Source organism: Oryx dammah, unplaced genomic scaffold (genome assembly GCF_014754425.2).
Source record: "Oryx dammah isolate SB20612 unplaced genomic scaffold, SCBI_Odam_1.1 HiC_scaffold_23, whole genome shotgun sequence".
Classification (NCBI taxonomy): Eukaryota; Metazoa; Chordata; class Mammalia; order Artiodactyla; family Bovidae; genus Oryx; species Oryx dammah.
In genome coordinates this window covers 91914800-91915596 of record NW_024070207.1, presented here as the reverse complement: position 1 = coordinate 91915596, position 797 = coordinate 91914800, and positions in this window count along the sequence as shown.

Here is a 797-nt window from a genome sequence, read left to right as displayed (position 1 = left end):
AGCTCCGGGAGTTGGTGATGGACAGGGAGGCCTGGCGTGCCTCAGACCATGGGGTTGCAAAGAGTTGGACATGACTGAGTGACTGAACTGAACTGACTGATACACAAGATAGATAAACAATGTCCTGCTGTATAGCACAAAGAATTATATTCAATATCCTGTACTAAATCATAATGGAAATGAATATGAAAAAGAATATATATATATGTGTGTGTGTGTGTGTGTGTGTGTGTGTGTGTGTGTGTGTGTGTGTGTGTATAACTGAGTTGGGCTTCTCTGGTGGCTCAGATAGTAATGAATCTGCCTGAAATGCAAGAAACCCGGGTTCAATCCCTGGGTTGGGAAGATTCCCTGAAGAAGGGAATGGCAACCCATGCCAGTATTCTTGCCTGGAGAATTCCATGGACAAAGTAGCCTTGCGGGCTATAGTTCATGGAATCACAGAGTTGGACATGACTGAGCAACTAACACACACACACCCACACACAACTGATTTACTTTGCTGTACAGCAGAAATTAACACAACATTGTAAATGTAAATACTTCAATTTTAAAAAATAAAACTTACAATCTAAACATATACTCTAGGAGAATATTTATATTAGTTTATTTTACTGTAAATCCTTATGCATTTGTATTGGAGAAGTTCTAGCCAACACATGGACTCAGCTTTGTGCTATTTGGCCAGCCCTATAATTTACTTTTAAACTTTTGCTTTGGCTGGGACTTGAATGTCAGAAAGTTTAAAGGTGCGGGGGACTGCCCGTAATGGGTTAAGTCCTGGGAGCTGCTTGGCG